Genomic DNA, 25,816 nt, shown 5'->3' with positions numbered 1-25,816 from the left:
AAGTGTGTGGCAAAGAGGCTTGCCTGGGCAGGCACAGGCTCCCTCAGTGTGAGAGCAGGACATGCCATCGGAAGCTGGAGGGGAGGAGAAAAATGGATTCAGCAAGCCCCTTCCTCTCAAGGGATCCTGACAGGTTGTGTTTTAATCTAATTATTTCAGGAAGTTGAGCCACCGAGAATGTGGTTATTTAATTGTTTTGTTCAAAGAGTATGAAGCAGGCTATTAGTCTGGGGTCATGACTCCAAGGTTCACTTCAGGTTATTACCTAAGAGAGTTTTTGAACAAGAGTGGCTGATTGATTCTTTCCCACTGTTATCCTCATTAATTAACAAAGACGCATTGTGTTGGTGCTAATTTGCAGAATCTGGAATGAAATGTAAAACAGATTCAGGCTGATAAGAATTGTTTTGTATCTGCTATTCTATCTTGTTCCTTCCCCTCATTTTTCCTTCTAAAGATTTTGAGGTACATGAATTTCCAGCCTGATTATAATTAACTCTTTTTCCACATGACAAATACTGTCTCTAATGATTAAGCGATGAGCAGGAAGTAGGTCTTTGACATTTATTTTCCAATGCAGCATAAACTTGGCTCTCCTATTACTCTCCCTATGACCAAGAAAAAGTCATCTAAGCTTTGCTGCTCAGATCCCCCTTCTGGAAAATATGGATAATAAAATGCAGATCTGAACACTTTACCTCCCTCTCTCCACTGACATTTTTAAATGGCTCCCATGGCCTGCAACACAAGATTCAAGCTCGATGTTTTAGAAGCCTTGATGGTTTGGCTTCAATTTTCTTTCCTGGTCTCATATTCCGCCATTGTCCAGTAAGTATTTTCTGCTTATTGTATCAAACGATGTTCTGTGTTCACTCCACTCTTTCTCTGGAAGTCTTCTCATACTTTGGGATACTTGTCAAATTCTTTTTCTTCCTTTAATTTGTCATGACTTTGTGAAGTTTTCTGGCTGCCATAGGCAAATTACTGAACAATTTATGTGTGTTCTTGGTTCCTCCATTAGCACTTGCTACATTTTATTGTAATTGTCTAGCTATCTACTTAATTGTGATTATTTGGGTAAGTGTGTGTATCAGTGCATATATGTATCTATATGTAGATACATGTAGATACATATAGATACATATAGATACATATATCTCCTCCACTTCCTTGTGAACTTGAAGGCATGGGAGTAGATCATCTCTTAAGCAGGTCTTTTTGCCAAATTGCTAACAAACTGACGGCAGTTACAGAAACTTAACTTTGATTGAGTGAATAAATGAAAGAGCATTTACCTGACATCCAGGATTATGATGATCAAAATACATTCAGTGCTAAAGCTCTTCGTAGACCTAAAACTACAAAATAATGTGCTAATGTGCAGAATCATTTCTTTATTGACATGCTCTGAAAATGTTTTCTAATTCCATTTTGATGACGGAGTTTTAAATATTTTCTCTCTCTTTTTTTTTTTTTGTCAGAAGCAGTCATTTGTTTATTCATGCATTTATTCACATAATCAACAAATCTGTTTGCCAAGCTGCGTACTAGGCACTGGAGATAGAGTGAAAAATAAGAGAGAGGTGGCCCCAAGCATCAGAGATCTTCTCTGAGAGTCACAATGGATGAGATGAGTAATTCCCTCCCAGTTGGACTGAGTGCTAATTTGCTCCACGCCTGTCGGGTGCACCACCCACAGGTCATGTCCTTATCACCTACCCTCTTTATTCAGTATGATGCTTTGACCCTTGGTTGGCTGGATCTCTGCATAGAGGTGATGGATCCAGGCTATTCTTTCATGATGCCCCTGGGGGTGGACAGCAGCCCATAGTTTCTGGGCTGGTTGGCCAGATAGCTGCCACGAGCTGCAAAGAAAAATTTTGAATCAATGGTTCTTCAGAGCACTCAGCCTGGGACCTCGGTCTAGGATCATTGATTCAATGTTTTTCAGCTTTTACCTTTCAATCTCAATATAATATCAAAATCGAATCAAGGTATTTGATGTAAAATATGCGAACTTTCCTTAATAAATAGTTATAGTACCATGAGAAAAGCAGCCTGAACACATTTTTTCATTCCGGTCTCTGGTTTCTTATCTGAAAAGCGAGGCTTTGCTTCTGTGATCACTAGTAACTGCTATGAATATCTTCACTCAAAATTGTCCACTTCAACAACTCACTAGCCTTAACTACTCTTGGCGGCCTCTGGCTATGTCAAACTGCTTTCTGATGATCATTTTTACGAAAAGTAGCCTGTCTTTCATTGCCTCAGTCTGGCTGCCTGCTCTCCCATCTCCTCTACAGGGAAGTTAGCTGAGAAGGAGGTGGGGGGAGACGAGGGGTCAAATCTGTTACTTTTTATAGAGGCAGAGTGAAAATAATTTCCTGTGAAAGCTGAGGACATTCTTTCATTAGTTTTGCTTCCTGCTCTGGGTCTTATAGGCTGGGGGATTTTTTTTTTTTTTCCTTTTGGAACTTCTTTGGGCCAACTTCCTGTGCCTGAGGCTGCTAAGAGATAGAGTTTTATGAGTTCAGCCCACCTACACAGTGGTGAGCCTGGGGATAGTGGCGAATGAACAGAAGAGAGCCGCCTAAGCCATCCCTGAATATTCTGGACTCGAGTTCAAAGGAGAAGCCTCGACAAGGTGTTTTGGGAAGCAGCCAACTGTAGAATTTTAGAGTTCAGGAAGACTCGGTGCGGGGGATATGTTCCAACTTCCTGCCCCTTGGATTTCACTGCTAATCTTCCAAAAATTGATCTTTTATACGTTTGTTAGTGTATATTTCTTGAGCGCCAGCTGCGTGCTGCACGCTGCTCTCGGTGCTGGATGCATCAGGCAATTGCCAGAAACACAAGTCAAAGAGACTTAAGCAGAAATGTATTGGCTCATGTAACTAGAGTCAGGGTCGTCTGGCTTCAGGCAAGGCTAGATCCGGATGTTCAATATCTTTAGGAATCCATGTCTTTCTCTGTATCTCAGTATTGAATTCTTGTGTTAGCTTTATTTTCATTCAGGCTTGTACTACTGAGTAACCAGATGGCCAATGGAACTTCAGGTTTTACATTCTCTCAGCTTCAACTCACTGAGAAAAGACTTTCTTGTTCCTAATACTTCCAGAAAAGGTCCTAGGCCTGTTTCTCCTGGACACAGAATGGAGCTTATATTCCATCCTGAACTAGTCACTGCAGCTCTGTATGACCAGACCCAATTCCTATGCCCATCCTTGTAGGAGTGTCACCTGACTAATTGTCCCGAGGATCTCAAGGGTGGGTTTGGAAGCATTTAACTGTTTTTCCAAATCGTTTTTTTCCCTTTTGTTACGTAAGGAGACGCAATCACCAACCACCCTGAATCAGACCAAGCCTCACCACAAGAGCTATGCCTATGACTTTTGCCTTATTTTTAATGCTAAGATCTCTCCAGGAGCGGCTTAGGCCTTATTACCTACCCTGCAGTGTATGTGGAAGCACGTTTTCCAACTGACCCTGTGCAAGCAAATACCCACCTCTCCCTTTTGAATATTCATTCCCCATCTGAAATAAATGTCTCTTCTTTCCTTTATTTGGGGACACCGTGACTCTGGAAATGATTCCTCATGGTCTCCTATTTGCTGCAAATATACTTTGCTTTGTGAGACAACCACTTCTGGTGGGGAGTCTGATTTCACTGGCCAGGAGGGAGCCCACTTTGGTTTCAGTAACAGGAGCGGGGGTATTATATCAGCTCTACCTTTATCACTTGGCCTGAGAACGGGAGAGCATAAGAAAACCAAGTTCTATTGCCAGAAGAAAAAAGGAATAATATTGGGTGAGAAACAATGTAAAAATCTATATCCATTTTAATAAATGAAGAAATAGGCTGAATGATATTGATGGGTTTGCTCAAATTCACAGAGCTAGTAAGGGTTTTTAAAGGACCCTCAAATCCAGTTTTTATAACATTGAGACATTACTATTCTAATGTTTGTATTCCTTCTTCAAACATTGAATATGCATTCCAGCTGTGTGACAGGCAGAATTCTATAATGGACCCTGGTGATGCTCACCCCCAGGTGTTCACACCTTCATGTAATCTCTTCAACTTCAGCAGGAGGTGAACCCAGTGCTTTCTTCTAATCATCGCAACTTGGCGAAATTGATAGGATGTCAGTTCTATGATTTGGTTACAAAAGGTTGTTACTTCCATTTTGCTAGAAGATTCTCTTTCTCTTGTCGCCTTTGATGAAACAAGCTGTTATGTTGGAGAGGCCCATTTGGCAAGGAACTGAGGGCAATCTCTAGCTAACCACCAGCAAGGAATGGAGGCCCTCAGTCTAACATCTGGCAGGGAATTGAATGCTTAAAAACCTTCTGAGTGAGCTATGAGCAGCATATCCTTGATGGATTACCCTAAATGATGGCTAATTTTGTGTGTCAACTTGACTAGGCCACAGGGTATCCTGATATTTAGTCAAATGTTGTTCCAGGTATTTCTGTGAGGGTGTTGTTGGATGAGATTAGCATTTAAATCCATATACTAAGTAAAGGAGATTGCTCTGCATAAGGTGGGTGGGCCTCATCCAATCAGCTGAAGGCCTAAACAGAACAAAAAAGCCTGACCTTCCCCTGAGTAAGAGAGGATTCTTTCCTGCCTGATTGCCTTTAGACTGGGACATCTGCTTTTTTTCTGCCTTCAGACTGGAACTGAAACATTGACACTTCCTGGGTCTTAAGTCTACTGGCCTTCGGATGGGAATTACACCAACAGCTTTCATGGTTCTCAGGCCTTTGAACTCAGACTGGAACTATACTTTTGGCTCTCCTGGGTCTCCAGCTTGCTGACTCACCCTGCAGATCTTGGGACTTGCCCACCTTCATAATCACATGACCCTATTCCTTATAGTAAATCTCTTTATATATGCATCTCCTATATATATCCTATGTATAGGAGATGCATATATATGTCTCCTATTGGTTCTGTTTCTCTGGAGAACCCTGACTAAGATACACTGTGAAATCCCAGGCTGGACTATTACCATTGCTTTCAACACCCTGAGATAATTCATCCATCCATTACACATAGGAGTGATTCAATCTGATACCACAGCTTCACCCGATTGCCTGGCAGCTTAGCAAGGCTTGAGAGAAGAAGCTAGCATGAAGATGAGGACTGCCTGGAGGTGACGAGGAGATGAAAATAAAAGGTGCCATCAGACCCATCCACATTTATGCTTATCTAGATATTTAACCACTCCAGTGAAGAAATTACCAACAGCCCTTCCTTACCCTTTGACAAAGGACTACAAATTTTGTAAAATACAAAGCCTGAGCAATTTTATTTGATGTAAATCATTGTTTTGGACCCCATATTCACTTATTTTTCTTGATGATGAAAGACGAGGATCGGGACCTGCCCTGTGGCTGAGTGGTTAATTTCACATGCTCTGCTGTGGTGGCCCAGGGTTTCACCAGCTGGATCCTGGACGCGGGCATGGCACCACTCATCAGGCCATGCTGAGGTGGCATCCCACATGCCACAACTAGAAGGACCCACAACTGAAAATATACAACTATCTACAGGGGGGATTTGGGGAGAAAAAGCAAAAAATAAAAAAAGATTGGCAAGTTGTTAGCTCAATTGCCAATCTTTAAAAAAAAAAAGACAAGGGTCAACTCATATTTTAGTCTGCATTTGCCATAATCTCCAACAAAAAAACTTCTGAGTGCATGGAAGAGCAGGTCAAACAAGGAGGATGGTTGTGAACCACACCTGAATTCTGAAGTGTGATGCCCTTTTTCTTACTGAGGTCAGCTCTTTCTACTTAATATACTTCTGGAAGGATCAAACTAGTGATAAATTTCTTTCCATTTTTCATGTCACAAATATTTGGCCAGAAAAGAAAAAAGAAAGATTTAATCACAGAGCAGCTAAAGTCGAATTCATAAATAATGATGTTTTAAAAGGTGAGTCGTTCCTATTTGACACAAGTGGCAAATCCCTGCATTATTCATATTTGAGTTGATCTTGCCTGAATTCTTAAATTTTCCTCCGGGTGGGGGGAAAAAACATTTGTCTTAAAAACCTGTCTTGCTTGAAAAGGCAGTTGATTCCTCTGGGAATATGTGGTATGCAGTGTTTCAAAAGACAGACTCAGATACTACGTCAAGATTCCCCCTACTTATCCTACTAATAGTCATTAGGCATGCTGTGTAAACAGATTTGTACTTCTCACATGAAATTACTGGAAGAAGAGGATCAGGAATTCAGATTTCGATTCTAAGATGATAAGCCTAAGAAAAGAAAGAAAACATTGAAAATTCTTCAGCTCCATAACTATAATTACTGGTCTAAATTCTACTTTCAAATTCCTAGACTCAGCAGCTTTTGTTGACTTTTGAGGGAGGGGGGCACAAATGTTTAAACCACTAAAACAACTTGCATTCTCTTCATTCCAGACTACCTCAAATTAGTGAAAAAGACAGGATAAGGAAACCAAAAACGTGTGGAAACCTGGAGAAAAGCAGTGAGGTGAGATTATTGAAGTGAGCAGGCTGTTCAGTGATGGTTGAAATTATATAAGGAATAGCTGAGAGTTTGAAACTTAGTGTCTTGGAGAGAAGAGTCTGAAACTAAGTGACAAAAGATGTGAGTTTTTAGCTGAATTTTAGTATTTACTATCCTTGGGTCATGGGCCTCAGTTTCCTCATATGCTTAAAACATGCAGTCGTGTGCCACACATAACAGCATTTCAGTCAAGGACAGATTGCATGTATGCCTGTGGTCCTAGAAGATTTGTACCATACAGCCTAGGTGTATAGAAGGCTATACCATCTAGGTTTGTCTAAGCACAATTTGTGATGTTTGCACAATGATGAAATTGCCTATTGATGTCTTTCTCAGAACGTATCCCTGTCGTTAAGTGGCACATGACTGTATGTAAAGGGAAGACTTTCTTTATCTGCCATACCCACCTCACTAGATGAGTGTCAAATAAAATTATGAATGTGGATGTGTCTTGTGAACTTTAACTTGTGGGGTATCATTGATGTTGAACATTTAAAGAAAACAATCCAGGCAGGTACGGTGCCTGGAGTATGATGACGGGCATAAGGTTTGAAGCCAGATCTGAGGGAAGCCAGATCTGAGGGAAGGTGGGAAGCTTGGAGATAACAGAGCAAGGACGCTCAAAATCCTACAGGGTCCAAGGCCGTAAAGTACCACTGTGAAGCAGGCCAGGTGGGCACTATGGAGAGTACCGGATCTTTTTAAAGGGGGAAACATCTCCTCAATCCCAGCCTACCACTACCACGTGAGAATCCCAGCCATAAATGACAATTCTTCCAATTATTCACGGGAAGCTCTAAATATAGATTTTCATGTGATGTAAACTGAACTTAAGATTTAAAAGTAAAGGGGAGATGACAGTTGAGAAGTACTAGTGGATGGAAACGGAAGAGAGAGTGGGCATGAATTACCTATAACAGAAAACACAGAAGACTGGTCATTGGGGGAAGAATGAGACACTTGGTTTAAATGTATATACTTGAATCTACCCAGCAGGTATCACTGAGTACCGTATGTCCCATATATATTGCATCAAAACCAAAAAACGATAATAATAATGAAATAAGCCACCTTGGCTTCCTTTAAAATATATTACACACACAGTCTCTACCCAGCACACATCCGCCTCTTGAACATTTCCCTGTGCTTCTGAGACATCAAATTGCTAAATATTCCTTGCTCACAGCAGACTTTTCACAGTCCTTTGCTTTCTCAAATGCTATTTCTTCCACATAAAATTCTCTTCTGAATATTCCATCTGAGAGCTAAGAGTTGTTCTTTAAAATCCAAGTCAGATGTCGCTGTCTCTATCACTCGTTTTAAGCCTGCTGTGTGGAATTATTCACCGTTTTCTGTACTGCCACAGTTCTCTGCTCGTTTTTCCTCAAGAGCATTTACTGCGTTAGTTAAAATGTGAACCATGTTTGTCCCCAGAGACCGTGGGCTCCTTGAAGTTAGGGACTGAATTTTCAACCTGTTGCTCCAGCACACAGAGTAGTTGTTGATCACAAGTCCTCCAGAAATATTGGCTGAAAGAATAAATGATAGAGGTCCATCTAGACCAGGATACAGACAACTGGAGAGATGTCGCTTGGCCTCCCTTAGCAATAAGTAAAAGCCGGATAGGGTACAAAATCATAACTTTTCTCCAATCCAGTAAGGCCTGGAGCTACAGGGAACCACACGGACTGAAATTCGAGGAAAGACAGCTGCTTCTAAAGAGACATGAGTGGCAAAGAATGAGTTGAAATGATGCTGAGCATCAACAAGCAGGTAAGAAAAATTCAGCTGAATTTTCTAGCAAATTATTCAAAGCCTAGTGTGGGTTCGTGTGAGAATATAGAACCACCAGGAACCAAAGGTAAAGGAGACTCTATTTATACTATTCACCTAAGTCTACGGTGCTCTAAACAAAACTACCGTAAGTGATCTTTAGGTGTACTTACGATGTCATTCAACACTTACAGTGTAAAATGATATCATCGGCAACATCACCTGCTCTTCTTATTGGTTGTATTAGGTGGATTCATTCTAATGATCTCTCCTAATTGGTAATATCTTATGCAAAATAGAGAAATTGAGAAAGAATCCATATTATAAGATGGCTTTCAACTTTACAAACGATACATACATATACTTGGGAGGGGTGTTTTTTCCTTATCTTCAGACAGATACACTTATGTTTTAAGAGACTGACACAGAGTGTGTTTTAAAATGTTAGATCGTTTCTGTGTTTGTTCTTTTTAACTGTCAAACACTTTCAAAATCTTTCTATAACATGAGTTCGATTCTTTTCAACCAATCTCTTGAGTTGTTTTTAAAATCCACCATGCCACTGAGGGAGAAGGGCGGACACCCTCCCAGAACTGTTAAGTAGAAGAAGCTGACTTTGGAAGACCAAATTGCATCCAAATTTCTGATGCTCTTAGTGTGGAGATTGGGCAGGCTGGGTATGCAGTCTCTGCACTGAGCTTTTTTCCTACCTGGTGTACCATCCATCACTGGAGAAAATTTGAGACACAGCTACAGTAGCTGAGGATATGTGCAGTGAGTAAGTGTTTGGAATGAAGTCAGTTTGGTCAAAGACAGCTAATTTCCATTATTTTCTTTGATCTTTCCAGCACAGCAGGTGGTAATGTACACCCAAAACTTTCTCCCCGTAAATTCCCTTTCCAAATGTATTTTACTTTCCTCTCCTGTACATACTTTTTGCTCTAAGTTAACTTAGTTTTTAACTGTTTTCCATAAAGCTTTCCTCGTGTCTGCCTCCAGGTTTTCTTCCCCCACCACCCCCAGCTTTATTGAGGTATAAGTGACAAATAAAATTGCATAAATTTAAGGTATATAATGTGATATTATGAGATATATATATATACACACACACACATTGTCAAATGATTACCACAATCAATATAATGAACATATCCATCCCCTCACATAGTTACTAATTTTTGAGAGGTGTGTGTGGTAAGAACACTTAAGATTACTCTCTTAGCAAATTTCAAGTATACAGTACAGTGTTATCTGGTCTCCAGATCTTATCCATCCTACATAACCAAAACTTTTTATTCTTTGACCATCATGTCCCCATTTTCCCCAATACCCAGCCCCTGGCAACCACCATTCTACTTTCTGCTTTTACGAGTTTGACTTTTTTAGATTCCACCTATCAATGAGGTCATGCAGTGTTTGTCTTTCTGTGTCTGGCTTATTTCACTTAGCATAATGTCCTCCAGGTTCATCCATCTTGCTGCAAATGGCAAGATGTCCTTTTTTAAGGTTGAATAATATTCCTCCGTGTGTGTGTGTGTGTGGATACCACATTTTCTTTATCCATCAACAGATGCTTAATCTGCTTCCATATCTTGGCTATAGTGAATAATGCTGCAATGAACATGAGAATGCAAATATCTCTTTGAGATACCGATTTCATTTCCTTGGATATATACCCAGAAGTGGGATTGCACTGGCTCTGTGGCAAAATGGATCGTGCATGGGACTTCTAACCTCCAGACCTTTCTTAATGGAATTCCTTCACTTATAATAAAAGTACATATATCCCTTGAATGACCCTCCATACAGCACTGATTAGTTACAAACTATTTGTGTCTGTAATATTTTTACTTATACATAAGCATCTCAACACATTAAATTATTCTTTCTCTTTTTTTTAGTATCATATAAATATTTTTATTTATGATGACTTCATTAAAATACTTGGCTTTTTCAAAGTATTTTTTTTGCTTTCTTTTTTTAATTTTAATTTTTGTTTTTATAATGATAGCATTGGATTGTAACATTATTTAACTTTCAGGTGTACATCATAATATATTTTGAATTCTGTGTAGATCACATCATGTTCACCCCCCAGAGACTAATTACCATCCATCACCACACATGTGCCAAATTACCCCTTTTTCCCTCCTCCATCCCCCTTTCCCGTCTGGTAACCATCAATCCAATCTCTGTTGCTATGTGTTTGTTTGTATGTTTGTTTGTAGAAGTTTTTATCTTCTACTTGTGAGTGAGATCATATGGTATTTGACTTTCTCCCTCTGCCGTTTCGCTTAGCGTAATGCCCTCAACGTCCATCCATGTTGTCACAAATGGCTGAATTTCATCCTTTCTTATGGCTGAGTAGTATTTCATTGTGTAGATATACCACATCTTCTTTATCCACTTGTCCCTTGATTGGCACCTAGGCTACTTCCAAGTCTTGGATATTGTGAATAATGCTGCAATGAACATAGAGGTGCATGTATCTTTACGCATTTGTGTTTTCAAGTTCTTTGGATAAATATCTAGCAGTGGAACAGCTAATATATATTTTACAGTAGTCCCCCTTTAACCACAGGGAATATGTTTCAAGACCCTTAGTGGATGCCTGAAAACACAGATTGTACTGAAACCTATATATACTATGTTTTTCCTTATACCTGCATATCTATGATAAAGTTTAACTTATAAATTAGGCAAAGTAAGAGATTAACAACAATAACTAACAATAAAATAGAACAATTATAACAATATACTATAATAAAAGTTACTGCAGATCTTAGCAACCTCAGCATATGATTTTTTTCTTTCCTTGTTAAGTTGAGAACTTTCACCTTTTCACTTAAAGGAAGCATTTTGTGGATTCTCTTCAGCATATCTGAATTGCCAGCATCACTACTCTTGCACTTCAGGGTCATTATTAAGTAAAATAAGGCTTACGTGAACGCAAGCACTGCCATACCACAACAGTCAATCTGATAACCGAGGGCTACTAACTGACTAATGATACGGTGTGGATACACTGGACAAAGGGTTGATTCACATCTGGGCAGAACAGAGTGGGTCAGCAGGGGATTTCATCACACTACTCAGAATGGCACACAGTTCAAAACTTATGAATTGTTTACTATTGGAATTTTCCACTTAACATATTCAGACTGAGGTTGACCTCAGGTAACTGAAACCATGGAAAGCAAAACCTCAGATAAGGGGGATTACTACACTTATTTGTGCTTTCAGCCAGAGTTAATTGGGGCAGTGTGCTTTGGCGCACCACCTTGTAAATGGCCTCAGCCCATGATGCTCTACCATGTTAACATGAATTAAGGATGTTCTACAATGTGCAACATGTTGTCCACCTCACTGTGAGCTTTCTTTTCTCTAATTATATTGTACTCTGTGTAATTTTTTAAATTTTGTTTTAAAGATATATTTCAAAGTAACTAAAAGGACATCAGATGGGATATTAACTTCTCTTTCAAGCCCATGATTGATGAAATAGAAGGTAAAGATCAGAAGGCAATTAGAAATTGGTGGAAGTTCTTGGACAATGTGATGGCATCATAACATCACTACCACCCGAAGAACTATACAACAATAGCTTTTAACAGGAATTGGCAGAAGCATTGGCTGGAGGAATGCTTCAGGGGACTTCACGGAATTGGAAAGGATAATTTCTGATGCACAGTACAAGAAACCAGTTAGCTCTTCCATTCTTTAGAATGTACCCAGTCTTTCCTACACTCTTCAAACTTGTCATCTGGTCATTTGTGGAATAAAAATTTTATGACTGGGTTATGAATGAATGAAAAATTAATGAGAGCAGTAGGTGGTCACTAAAGACTATGAGACACATAGTTTCTTGCTTGTGTATCAACATATTTCTTATGTGTAAACATATCTTTTTCGCATCCTGGTGTGAGGCCATCTGATAATATCTTTGATAAAATAGACAACATTAGATTCTACCTTATTAACCAATCAGTTATTCACGTTGAGTCCAATCCTGGCTTCTCTGCTTAATTGCTTTAAAGGTCACACCTTAAAATAATTTACTTCCATATGTTACTTGAACCACTGATTCTAAGCAGATAATTTCCAAAATGATGGCTTTTCAACCCCTGCCACTCATCTTGTATTAGGGAGGATACTTTTATTGAAAATGCAGAAATGAAATACAAACCAGCGAGTGAGAAAGCAATCGGGTGAGCAATCGTGCAAGAGAGGAGAAACTCTTCTCTAATGTAACTGGGAAGCTGTGAAATTTTGGAGAGAGGGTCCCACATAATGCTTGTTTGTCTTTCTCTATTCATTGGCTTCATTATCAGATTCTTTCCACTTGGTTGGAAAATGTCATGGTCCATGATCCAAAATGAAGACTCTTTCTCCCAGACCTGATTATGTCATCTTAGGGGTGATTGCGATTGGACATCTGCCCTTCCCAGGACAATTGGTGAAGCCAGGTTGGTCAACCTGATTTTTTTTGTCCATCCTTATAGATCGGGAATAAGACGCTTAACTGATAGCTCCTCCTGAAGCTTTCCAAGGTGAAGGGAAAGATGGTTGGCCAAAGAGGAGGCAAATAACCGAGACTAGTATATACACCTCTCTAATTATGTGCCTCCTAGAGTCCAGAGGATAACTCCAGCGGAATTCAAACTGCATTTGCCCATGTTCTTTGCTCTAATTTGATTCCTCTCTTCTGAAAATTAACTTACAAAGAAATCTCTTGATCCTTTACCAGTCCAGTTTAAATCTCCATGAATCCTCCAGAATGGAATGAATCACTCCTTCCTCTGAAATCCTATAGCACTTATTATCTAAATCACATGTTCAATTCAAACCAATTCACCAAACATTTCTTGTACTTATATCACATGCAAGACATTCTGCTAGAGAAGTGCAGAGATGAAATGGTCTCCGCTATCAGGACATTTTAAATATAATAGGTGAAATCAACATGCACCTGACCAAGAAAAGATGAGACGGTCTTTGCAAATATGCTCTCAAAGTCACCGTGTATTTTTCTGTCTTTGTCTTATTAGTAATTTTTCTTCTGCCTCCAATGCCCAATCCCTAATCTTTCTTTCAGATGGAGCCCAAACATTATTTCCTCTGCAAAACCAAGAGTTTACCCCTTTTCCTAATATGCTTCCTCTATGAAAGCACTAGACTTGCAATAGTTATTTGTGCATGTGTTTCCCTTACCCCACTATAAATGTCTGAAGGCAGAGGGATGTATGTACTTATTTAATCCTTACTTCCCAGCATCTAGTATATCATTTGGCACAGAGCAAGCCCTCATAAGTAGAGAATAAACATCTCTTGCCTCTTGTGTGAGAATTTCAGATCCTCAGGAGTTAGGAGCATGGAAGGCAGTATGCTACAGGGAAAATCACACACGTTTCATAATCTCAGATGCCTTTGTACCCTTAGCAAGAAGCTTATACACTACTATTTGTATTCCCATTTTATCGATAGAAAAACCAAGGCACAGAATTGATTGATTTGTCCAAAGTCCTGGGCTTGTAAGTGACAGAACTATGATTTGAACCAAGCATTCCATCTCCAGTGTAGGACTCGGCACCATTTTATGCTGCCTCTCAAATAGAATATTATATTTTTTTAAGTGCATACTATATTCCTGAGATTTAGCAATTATTTCATCTGTTTGTCCCTTTTTAAAATTCTGATTTACTTCTCTCCTTGCCTTAACTAGTCAGAAATTAAGAACCAAGTGCTTAATGGAAGTAGTGACATGTTGCAAAGATAATACTCTTCCAAATAAGTAAGTAAGTAAATAAATAAATAAAGGCCATGGTTGGAAAGCTTGTGTAATCTTTCCTTAAATGCCAGAATCTAATTCTCTTGGTCCACTTTACATCATTCCTGAGAGAGCATTTCCATTTGACCACATGCAAATTCTCCTGGAATACCAAAGATTCAAATGAGAGTGCAGCCCAGAGCCACTCACTTATACAGAAAAGAGACAGAAATCAGCAAACGCCAAGTGATGTAGTCAGAGGTCTCTGGCACAGACCCCCACGGAGCTTTCATCTGCGGGAAGCATGTCACTCATCATGGCATTCTGTGGGGAACCACAACTAAAGGGCCAGGGAACATTCCCATAAAATGGCTATCAGATGCAAGTCTGCAGTTTCTCAAAGAGCGCCCTGTGGTTGCAAATTCACCACAGAGCTAAAGACAATTCCAGGGGCCTCCTTATCCCATTCGCCCTAGAAAAAGGAAATTAGTCAAATATAACTGCAGAGATAAGTAGTTTATTCTCTGTGATTGTCAGCTACATTGACTTACCAGAAGTATTACGTTGGAAATAAAAATAATGTAACTTTTTACTTGAGTGTGCTAGACAGTTATAAGACAATCTTTAGCTCCCAGTGACATATGAGATCTTAAAAAAAAAAAAAAGTATAGTATTGGAAGAGGCTTAAGATGCAAATAACATTCTTTTTCATCATTTACAAAAGAGGAAATATAGACCCAGCAAGATGACTTGGCATTCTTAAGATCACATAGACTCTACAAATAAGCAAGGTGTCAAACATGGCCCTCCTAACTCTTAACCAAAGTTTCTGTTACAGTGAATACAGTTCGGAGGCTTGAAACTCACTTTTGCCACTAACTACATGAACCATGAGAACAGTGGGGATGTTCTGCAACATCTTAGAGCATTAGTTTCCTAACTAAAGTGTCTGTGACAGGATGTGTAGTGGCCGGTGGGTGGAGGTGCTGCAGATTTAAAAAGGATGGTTAGGGAAATCCTCCCTGAGATTCTGACATTTGAATAAGAAAGTATAGAGTCATCCATGTGGATTACAGGGAGAAGAAAATCCCAGGAAGAGAAAACAGCACAGTGAAATGTCCTGTAAAGAGAAGAGAAGGAGGACCCCTGATATATTTTTAGGGGGAATAAGATGCCAACAAGGTCTAAATCGATGAGCCTGGAAAGAGTGACAGGAAATGAGGTCAGAGAGAAAAGAGTAGATCATTTGGTTTTTATTCTGCATGAGATGGGAACTACTGGAGGGTTTTGAGCAGAGGACTGATAGGATCTGATTTAGAATTTGACAGAATCAGGCTGCGGCAGGACACGTGTGGAAAGTGATGAGTAAGGAGGCTGTTGAAAACATGCAATGGAAGATCATTGTTGATCTCTGCAAGAAGTCTCAGAAGAGAGATTGGGAAGTGACCATAAGTTGAGTAGGTTCAAGAAAAAACTGGAGGAGAAAAATTGGAAACTAATTGTATAAACTGTTTAAATACATTTTCTGTTAAAGGAAGAACAGAAATGGAGAAGTCAATGGGGGTTGAAGTGGGGTCAAGAGAGGATTTTCTCAAACTCTAGAAATGTGTATCATTAAATATCCTCTCTGATAAGGACTCTGAAGCATTACAAAGTAAAGATACATGCCTCAAGTCGTAGAGTTCCGAGGCAATACAATCAATATTTGATTACGTCTGCTTGTCTCCCCAAACTGTTGGCAATCCTGGGAAGGTCACTTACCAATAAGCACCTGAAGTTCCTGAACCCTTGAATGTACATTGTAATGATGCAGACTTCACAAAACTCTGAGAATCAAATGAGTATACAAACTCCTTAAAGGCTGGAGCCAGAATTTCTTCAAAGGCAGTTGTTCGAATGAGATAATATGAGTCCAGCACCCACAGAATGAATGGCATTCATGAAAGCTCTTGATGAATATTTGTTGAATAAATATTAACTTAGAGGAAATGCCTAGGACAACGTTTTGTAAGCTGTGACATTCAGCTACTATCGTGTCCGTTGTTGGTTTTATAACTCCCTCCCCAAGCCTCTTAATAGAAAGAAAATAGGGAAACAATTTCCTAAGCTCGCTTCAACCGGGATCTCAGGTGCAGTCACCCAGTTTCATTACAGATGCTTGACTTGCAAACAATAACTTCAAAGAGTTCGGAAATGTGATGATGTCATAATGGGCACATTCTCCATGTGCCTGGAAAGGAAGTGTGAGCAGTCGTTGCTGGTCTGTGACACAACTGGGCATTGTCACTTAGAGAATTAAGTTCATCCTACATCTCTTGGATTAATGTTAGCGCGTTCTCCTAACCAAAGGAATTTTGCATTCGAGTCGGCAGCTGTTGTCACCTCTCCAGCTGCACCTCCTCAACAAACTCAGTTGATATTCATATAGAACACAAGCTCTGATGTGGGGATAATTGCTAGATTAGCTAATAACAGAGGTCCCTCCTTCCTGCTTCTATTACCCCTTGAATAGCTATTCTGATCATTAAATCCATCTTTATTCCAAACAGAACAAATTCCAGCAATTAGCGAACATTTTACAGTTCTTGACCTGTTTGTAAGAGCATGTTTCTGTTGTACATATTATATGAAAAGTCAATAAGTAGAGCATGCTTCATTAATTGCAGCTGCTTTTATGTGTGCCAATTTTTTTTTTACCACATGCACTAACTTAGAATGCAGTAGTTCAAAAGACAAAATAAAAAATGTTTATTATTTATAGGCAAAGCTGAGTAGCTAAAGACAATTATTCTAAAATTTAATATGATACTTTTGAAGAAAACAATTTAACTTCAGCAGTTGCTTAAAGAAAGATAGTAGTCAGCTAGAATTTTGCAAATATTTCCACATTGTATTAAGTCAATCATTGAGCAGTGCCTTTAAAATTGTTTCATTGTTGTAAGCATAATGCCAAGGTATCATTCATTCCATTAGTTATACATTTTAATACCAGTATAGAGATATGATTTACATACTACAAAATTCACTTACTATAAGTGAACAGTTCAATGATTTTTAGTAAATTCATACAGTTGTGCAGTCATCACCCAAATCCGGTTTTAGAACTTTTCCATCAACCTTGGGTCCCTTTGCAGTAAATCTCCACTCTCATTCTCAGCCCGAGGCAATGACTGATATACTTTCTGTCTCTATAGATCTGCCTTTTCTAAAAATTTCATATACATGTATTCATACAATATGCAGTCCTCTGTGTCTGGATTCTTCCATTTAGCATCATGTTTTTGAGGTTCATCCATATTGTAGCATGTATCAGTACTTTGTTCCTTCTTATTGTCAAAGGGTATTCCATTGTATGAATATACATTCTTAAAATCCACTCACCACTTAATGGGCATTTGGATGGTTTCCACTTTTTATCTAATATAAACAGTGCTGCTGTGCACAGTGTGACTTGCTTTGGCAGAACATACTTCTCTGTAAATTTTGGTGATCAGAATGTACTTCCTGCCCTTGACTTTGGGCTCTTCTGTGTGACTTGCTGTGGCCAATGGGATGTTCACAGAAGAGATGTAAACGGAAACACGCTTGCCTGGTTAGGTATCTCTCTTGCACTTCTGCCATCACCATGAAAACTTTTCTAGGTAGCTATTGCCTCTTCAGCCTGGGTCTAAGCATGAAAATGTGGGAAAGACCTGAGTTCAAACCACAGTGAAGAGCCAAGGCTAGACTCACCAGCACCCTAAAACAGAGCCACCCCACCGAGCCTAGTTAGAGAGGAACTGATCCCAAATTTGATGGCGGAAGTGTAATGGGTAATAGTTGTTTTTAAGTCACTGAATCTTGGGGTAGTTTATTAAGTAGCAATGTTGTGGCAATAGGTAATGAATACAGAAGCCATGAATAATCTGGCTTCCTCCTACCTCACCAAACTTATTCTATGCTGTTCTCACTCTTCTTTTTCTAGCCATTCTTATACAGCTTCAACTCACCATATGCCTGCCTTCCTCAGCTTCTTCATCTATGCTGTTCTCTCTACCTGGAAAATTGTTCCTCCTCTCCCTTGCTTAACTAATCTCCACTGAACTTTCATATTTCAACTTAAAAATCTTTGCCTGAGAGAATCTGTAGACACTTTTTCTGAGTAACAAACTTCCCCAAAACTTGGTGGCTGAAAAGAACTACTTTATTCTCATGAAACTGTGGGTCAATGATGTGGGCTGGGCGGTTCTTCTGCCTGGCCCCTTGTATCACTGAGTACAGTTCCAGCTATCTAGACAGTCAACTGGTGGTAGTTAATTTAAGACTTACTTCTCTGGCATACGTGGTTTTCAACAGGCCATATGTCTCCAGCAGGCTAGCTGCAGAATCCCCAAGAACAAGAAAGAACAAGTCCCAGTGCACAAAGTTACTGCTGGCATTGCATCTTATAATGTTCCATTAGTAAAACTAAGTCACATCGCCAAGCCTAGAGTCAATGTGGGAAGGAACTACCGAAGAGGATGCATACAGAAAGGTATAATGAATAAGGGGCTTATCACAATCTTCCCTCTGGCCCTGATGATTCATGTCCCTCTAACCTGCAGAACATATTAACTTCCTAACAAGAGCCCCAAAATATCATTCAATCATGGTATTAGTCTCAAAATCCCTGATCTTGTAATCTGCTTTAGGTCCAGATGCAGATAAAGCTCATGGAGTACAGCTCCTTGGCCATGATTCCTATTGATACAAAGATGTGAGAACTAAAAAGAAAAGTTATTTACCCCCAAGTGCCTAACATGATGATGATGAGACAGGAATAGAAAAATGAAAAGGAATGGGAAGCAAGAAGAATAGTCACTGGTTTATAGAAACCATGAAATACAACGTATGCACATGTTATCAGGCCCCCCCTACTCTGGTTGTGCCCACTGAGAATGGTTCCTTATACTACTATTCTCCTATGCTTTCTATTCCACCCACAATATTCTTGTCTCTACCCTCTAAGATAGCACCTCTTAAAAAGAATTGTGGCTTGGAGGGTTTTTTAAAATGCTACTTATTCAAAGAAAAATGGGGGTTCAGAAGAAGGTCTCTATTTCCTTTAATCTTAGATTGTTTAACTCCCTTAAAACCATTTTGTGTTTGCTATGTATCACATTACATTCTATTAGGCAAAATCCATGTCCACAATTCTTTTTGATATAGCCTTCTCACACTAGACTTAGGGCTATTTTGAGATTAGGCTTCTGTAGGCACATGCCATTAAGATTCTTAGGAGCAGTTTTGTCTCACTGAGAGGATCTAGTAAGCATAACCTCTTTAAACCTTTTAGAGATATTAACAAAGAATCATATAACTACACCCTTGATTTGATATTTAGTCTGAGGCCATTTTTCACTTTAAAAAAAAAGCTGTGAAATAGTTTTATTTTCCAACTCAGAAAGTCTTGGTTACAGCAAAAAGGCCCTCTAAATTCTGTTTGCAAAGTGAATAGTTCTCTCTTTAGCTCATCTCTCCCTTTCTGTACCTTACCATATGCAGCAAAACGCAGCCAATCAACACTTTCAACATTCTTCCTGGTGATCTCCTTAGCCAGATCTGCAAATTCATTAGGAATATTTTTTCTTCCAGTTAACTCAGATGACAGTTTGGCACAGCAACATAAAACAAATCAACTGTTTTCCAACTTCTAAAACCAGTTTCCTTAGCACTTCTCCAGACTCTACAAAATTTTTTTCACCATTTTTCATGTCTTTGATAGCAGATTCCTCACTTTTCCATCCGCCACGTATTGCCCTGTCTGAAAGCTCATAACTTGTGTGTTAGATTTTTGTATGAAAAAAGCACCCTTCTAGGTATCTATTTCTATATGAACTACCTTTTGCTGCATAGAAAACCACCCCATAGCTTATGGACTTAAAAGAGTAACAATTCAATTTGCTTACAAGTCTCTGGATCAGCAGTTTGGATGAGGCTTAGCTAGGTGGGTCTTCTGCTGGTGTTACTTGGGGTCATTTATACAGCTGCAGTAATTGGCATCTCAACTGCGACTGGAGAGTCTAAGACGTCCTCACTCATACGCCTGTCCCTGGGTGTCAGGTGCTGGCTGGGCCACATATCTCCTGCAGATCAGCCTGGGTTTCTTCATGTGGTGGCAGGAGATTTCCCAGTATCAAGAGAGGGTAAGCTCCAGTGTACAAGTGCTTTTCACACTTCTGGCGCTTTAGGTTTGTTTGTGTCCCATTGACCAAAGCTAAGCGCATGGCCAAGCCTAGGGTCCCTGTAGAAGGTGGCTTCGAAAGGGTGTGCATAGAGCAAGGTATAATTCATTGGTGGACATTCCTCTATCTACCAAGAAGCATTTTTTGACAGCCTGAGACTACGTTATAATGCCTTGCTTTATACTCTCTTAGCACCCTATACTTCTTCTTTAAAACAATTAATTGTACAATTTGATATTTAACTTATGACCTTCTGGCTGCGTATATGCTTCTGGAGACAAAGATTATATCTTGTTCACTGCTTTATCTTTAGCACAAAGAAAGAATGTTTATGCTTGGTAAGCACTTAAATGATTGATGAATGAGTGATAGAATAAAAAATAGTCTGAAGGGAAGCTCTTCAGTCCTCAGTTTATTTTCTTTTAGCGTTTAACATATCCGAGCTTAGATGCACATTTGCTTACTTATCTATTACATACATCCCCTTGTAGGGTATAAACTCCATAATGTCAGGATCCTCACTCATTGTGTTTATAAGAAAGGCCTGAATAAACTATACACTCAATCAGTCTTTAGAAATAAGGAAAGAATGAAAATATTAAATATATGCAAGAACATTAAATATAAATATATTAATATGAGAAAATATATTTATATATAGAGTAACGATATAAATATATTAAAATAATATACTCACTTTCCATTATGATCAGCTGGTAGGATCAAAACTCAAGGGCCATTAAAACAAACAACCCAAGACTGAGACAGGATATGGTCTCTCCTGGAATCTGAGAAAGATTCATTGGACTCTCTGGGAAAAATTTTTATTATGAGGTGGGAAGAAAACAGATGGGAAAGCTGCCCTGCAGTGGAGTCACAAGTGGGAAAGGCATCCCAATTCCTTGGGTCTTAGGGGGAATGTGGGTACAGGCCACAGCAGATGTGAAGATAAGAGCAAGATTAGCATCATTATGCAACAATAGTGACATTGATGGACAACCAGGCCTTTCTCCTCTTCCCCAAACACCTCTCCAGTTGTGACTAGGCCATGCAAATTCACTTGCCAGCATCTGTGATACTCAAAGCCGCTGTATGATGGCAAAGCAATTCAAGTACAGTCATCCCCCATTATGCACGGTTTCACTTTCCACGGTTTCAGTTATCCATGGTCGAATAAGCGAAAAGTGGAAAGTGAAACCAGGAATAAGGAGGAAAGTAAAACCATGGATAAGTAGGGACTACTATAGTGTTCTATACTGTCTGCTGTTTCAGGCTTCCACAGGGGTCTTGGAATGTATCTCCTGCTGGTAAGGGGGCACTACCGTAATCCTATAGCAACCTGGAAGCTAAGTGACCTATGGGAATAAGGGAGAGTCAGAAGGCACGTTATAAACCCACAAGAAGATTGCAGAGGTTTATTATCACATTTTTACCTTCATTCATTCTTTCATCTATTAATTAATTCCATTACAATTTTAATTGAATACTTATTACTATACCACTAGAGTTGCCTACGCTGTGGTGGGGCACTAGCCCAGCAGTCTCCACTATGGTGAGAGAGACAAAATGTATATTATCAATAGACTAGGGACAGAGAAGGGCTTTCCCATTTAGCGCTACGTTGACAATCCTCTGATCGTGTCTACAGGATATGAAACTGCCCTGGAGTGCGTGGGCAGCCTCTGCCCAAATCTCTGAAGCTAGTTGGCCCTGTATGACAGAGACGCTGGAAGGCTGGTGACTGAGGGTACACACTCTCTCAAAGGAGGAGGTTTATCTGCACCTGGTCCAGGTTTGCACGGCCTCTCCTGCAAACCTTAGCCTGAGTGTCTGTGTAAGCCTTTGGGACGACAGTTTGCTAGTAATCTGGTTCCAACACATTTGCCAATTTCCCAAGCCCTTTAATGATAAGATTAACACTTATTAGGCCCTCATAGTGCACCAGCATCTGTGCTAGGTACATACACATGTATCTGCTTGTTTACCTTTACACAACCCTGGAGGTGAGCATTATCCCAATAATGCAGATAGAGAGCCTGAAGCTCAGAGGGCGAAAGAACATCCTTACGTTGGAAAGAATGGTGGAACCTGTCATTCATTTTGCCTCTTCTGAGTGTCTGTTATATTCCAGGCCCTGAATGGGGCCTGTGCTTGAAGACAGTTATTTTGCTTCTACAGTCTGAGCTCTTTCTGCCAGCTCAGGCCAGCTTCCAGAAAGGTGGTGGGAGAGGGAGGTAAAAAGGGAAAGTGGGCCTGGAGGATGTGAAATCTAAGCACCCCAGGTTTGTCTGTGAGCAGCCCCCACCCCATCTCCTTCGGTTCTTCCATCCCAGACCCCGCCACCCCTCCTCCCCACATCGCGCCCATATCCTCACCTCCCTGACCCAGGCAAGTGTTCTTTCTCGAACATCTCCCTTGAAAGGATAACAAAAGTGTTTTCACTGGCGCTGTTGTCATGTGATCAAAGCATAGCTCAGGAAATGGGGTCCCTCCAAAGCTGTTTATCTAAAATCTCTAATTTCACCAGTTGGAGCATTTTAAGAGAACATTCTGCACCTTCTCTCCCAAGGGCAAATATTTCAGTTACCTGTGTACTGGGAACCAGGCTGAGGCCACACATACTTTGCTTAGTAAAGGAAAACATTCCCCTCCTGTCAGAGCATTTCCCTTTGTGTTCAGGAGCACTCCCCCACCCCTAGCCCTGCTAGGAGGCCATGAGGAAATCCTAACCTAGTTTCTCACAGGAAGTTTGAGTGGTTCAACACAGAGAAGATTTAAAGACAAAAAGCTCTAAATCCAAGCTTAGGTAGGAGTGTTTTTTATTACTGATACAAAACAGAGTCCCTTTTCTGGGTTATTCAGATGAGCCCAGGGTAAATATTTATCCTTTCAGCTAATGGGTCTATTTTGAGGAGCTCTGGGACTCCCAGAAAACCAAGTTGATGGATCACTTTTTGCTTCCCCATCAGAGAGTAGGACCCGGCAAAGTGATTTGGCACAGGGAGCCCTTTTTCTGTGGCATGCCTGTCTGCATGTCTGAGGCATAACATCCCTCGTTGTGCCAGAATGGGGAGGCCTTGCTGGGACCTCCCAGTTCTACCACTCTGAAACGATTTAATAGTCATCTCGTCAGTGTTCCCAGAGTAAACAGCCGCCTACCTCTGAGGAGAAGGAGAAAGATGGATGGCTGGGTCTGCAACCCCACCCTCCCCTTAGGTTTGAATGCAATGCTTTGTTCTTGGTGGGTTTAGGGGACGCCGTGTTCACACCACCCGCACCCCCAACACACACACGAAAATTTACATATATGAATAAATGAAAAGGATACATATGGACATACTGCACCACCCTGAGAGATCTTTGAGAGCAGAGCCTATTCCTTATTCATATTTGTGTCTTATATTGCCTAGCAATGCCTGGCATAGAGGAGATGATTAAGACATACTTTTTGAATGAACACATGAATAATTATAATTATAACCATTTATTTAGCACTTAATAGGTGCCAGGTGTTAAAGGAAGTATTTCATAAATATTCTTATTTAAGTCTCACCACACACCATTAAATTCAGTGCTGTTGCTCTCCCCATTTCACAGATATGAAAAGGGAGGCTTGTCAAGGCAAGTGTTTTATCCGAGGTTACACAGCTGGTTGGTGGTGGCAAGAGCATCTAATTCCAGAGTCTTCCACAAAGTCATCGACTCAAAGTATAAATTAAAAATATTTCTAAATGTCATATACAAATAGCAGTAGTTTTATCTCCAAAGTACCAAAATCCTACCTGGAGGCCTTGATTTTGCAGTGTCTCTGTCTCAGACATTTCTTGTCCTTCCTCCCCAATCGTCAGACACTCAGCAGAGGCATCAGCTTCAGAGTAAAGATTTCGCATTTCCAAGTGAAAGAGATTTAAGTCCCTTCCAGAACACAAATGTTTCCCCGAAGAGTAGATTGGCAGGTTCCTGGCTGCCTGTCAGTTTTCTATCGCTGCCAAAAGAAATTGTCACAGACATAAAATTTTAACACAACACTCATTTATGTTCTTTCAGTCTCGTAGGTCAGGAGTTCCGGGCAGGCTAAGCTGGGCTCTGCTTAGGGCATCACAACGCTGAAAAGAAGGTTTGGGCCAGCTGGCCTGTCCTCTGGAGGCGTTGGGGAGAACCTGCTTTCAAGCTGGTTCAGGTGTTGGCAGAGTTCAGTTCCTTGCAGGTGTAGGATGGAGGGGCCTGCTTCCTTGCTGGCTGTCAGCCAGGGTCTGTTGATTGCTCTTAGAAGCTGCCCACATTCCTTCTCAGGTGGCCCCTTCTGCCTTCAAACGGGCAAAAGCCTGTCAATTCCTTCCTACACTTGGAATCCTTCTGAGTTCTTCTGCCGTCAGCTAAAGAAATTCCCTTCTTTTAAAGGCTCATGTGATTAGATTAGGATCATCTTGACCAAGTCAATTGTGTCATTTGGTATATAAATTCTTCCTGCCAAGGAAGTATAGGAGAAATGTTTATAGAGACACAAAGGGGACCAACTCAGAAGTGGCCCACCATGTCAGAGAACCTGCCAAAGCAGAACTGAGGAATTGCATCAATACTTCCAAAATCAGGCAAAGCACATCAGGACAGAGTCGAGAAAAACTAAGGTGGCACTTAGCAGGCTCTTGAAAAATGTGTCTCTGACTCCCTCTGTTCAAAGTGAACCACAATGTTACACAGAGGAAGGAAAACTTCATCACGCATTCCCAGGTTACCTAAGAATAGGTCACATGTATGGAGTTCTTTCTGTATTCCAGGCACAGTTCTAAGTGCTTTACATGTATTCGTTCATTTTATCTTCAGATAAGTGTATGATTTGGACATACACTTCATTTCACAGATGAGGGGCAATTAGATTTAAAAAAACTGCTTGAACATTGCGGAGCTACTGGTTCCTATAGACAGGCGTTGAAAGCAAGCAGACTGCTCCTGAGATGGTATGCTTAACTGTGATGCTAGATGCTTCTGGAATCATAGCCTTTTAGGGATTCAGTCATGGAAGAAAGGACCAGGGCTAAATTGGAACATAAAACAGCTTTCTGTGGGTCTGGGTCATCGGCTAAAGCCAACAGAGGTCAGAGGGGTCTTGTGGAGAGAGCTGGGATTTTGAGTAAGAAGATCTGGTGTCCAGTTGCAACCATGGAAGTTAGGAAGGTTGTGACCTTGGGCAAGTCATTTCAGTTCTCTGAGCCTCTGTTTCCTCCTTTATACCGTGGGGATAACAACCCCTGCTCCTTAGTCTTTAAAGGATTGTCGTGTGGTTCCATCATGTACAAACATCGTTTTAATGGACTGTATAAATCCAAGATAGTATTTCCATCTGAAATTTGTGTTTTGTTTCTTCTGTATCTCAGGGTCTATGTGCTGCCAAGAAGGATAGCCTTGTTCAGGAAGACCACTTTTTATATCCTCAGGCCTTGGTTCTTGCTCACCTACGGGTTTCATGTTAATCCTTAAGAAACGACCTTTCCTTCTGTCTTTTTCACAGTCTGCCTTTATTTGTGTTTT

At 40.3% G+C, this 25,816-nt stretch overlaps 1 long non-coding RNA gene across 5 annotated transcripts in view; it reads right to left on the bottom strand.

Annotated features, from left to right (window-relative positions):
* LOC106781007 (uncharacterized) overlaps positions 1-24,203 on the bottom strand; it is a 142,841-nt gene extending 118,638 nt beyond the window's left edge. For 4 of the 5 annotated variants that reach the window (XR_011421426.1, XR_002810504.2, XR_001377500.3 and 1 more), the window contains exon 1: positions 24,070-24,203. This is a non-coding gene — a long non-coding RNA (uncharacterized lncRNA). Of the gene's footprint in view, positions 1-1,719; positions 1,858-24,069 lie in introns of those variants that run through there. The other variant, XR_011421429.1, reaches the window with a different exon arrangement.
* Between the last annotated feature and the right edge of the window lie 1,613 nt (positions 24,204-25,816).

The sequence above is a fragment of the Equus caballus genome, chromosome 9 (assembly GCF_041296265.1).
Source record: "Equus caballus isolate H_3958 breed thoroughbred chromosome 9, TB-T2T, whole genome shotgun sequence".
Classification (NCBI taxonomy): domain Eukaryota; kingdom Metazoa; phylum Chordata; class Mammalia; order Perissodactyla; family Equidae; genus Equus; species Equus caballus.
The sequence above is the reverse complement of the archived record's forward strand: the minus strand, read 5'-3'. Positions and strand labels throughout refer to the sequence as shown.